Here is a 424-nt window from a genome sequence, read left to right as displayed (position 1 = left end):
AGGTCCATCCCAAGGCGAGTTTGGAGGAGCCCCTGGGACCACACACCTTTGGTGCGGGCTGTGGGGTGCGTGCCCCCATTTGCCCACACCCCTGGCTGAGGGAAGCGGAGTAGGGGGGACAGCATCGGTGCCAGCTGAATTTGCCCCTATCCCCGGGGCTCCTTCATTGGATTTTTAAGGGGAAAAAAAGCTTTAAACAAACTAAACAAAAAAAAAAAAGGTAGATTTATTTTGACACAAAGAAATCTCTCTGCTGCTCCCGCCGCAGCCGGGCCTCCGGGCCTGCCGCTTCCTCAGCCCTGTGCCACTTGCCTTGCCCACAGCAAAACAGAGTCCGTGGGGCAGGGGTGCGCGAGAAGCACCCCTGCTTTTTGGTGTTAGAGCTGGGGGAGATGCTCCGCAGGCTCCTTCTGCAGGGGTGCCG

The sequence above is a fragment of the Mesitornis unicolor genome, unplaced genomic scaffold (assembly GCF_000695765.1).
Source record: "Mesitornis unicolor isolate BGI_N332 unplaced genomic scaffold, ASM69576v1 scaffold34682, whole genome shotgun sequence".
Classification (NCBI taxonomy): Eukaryota; Metazoa; Chordata; class Aves; order Mesitornithiformes; family Mesitornithidae; genus Mesitornis; species Mesitornis unicolor.
This window is presented reverse-complemented; position numbering follows the sequence as displayed.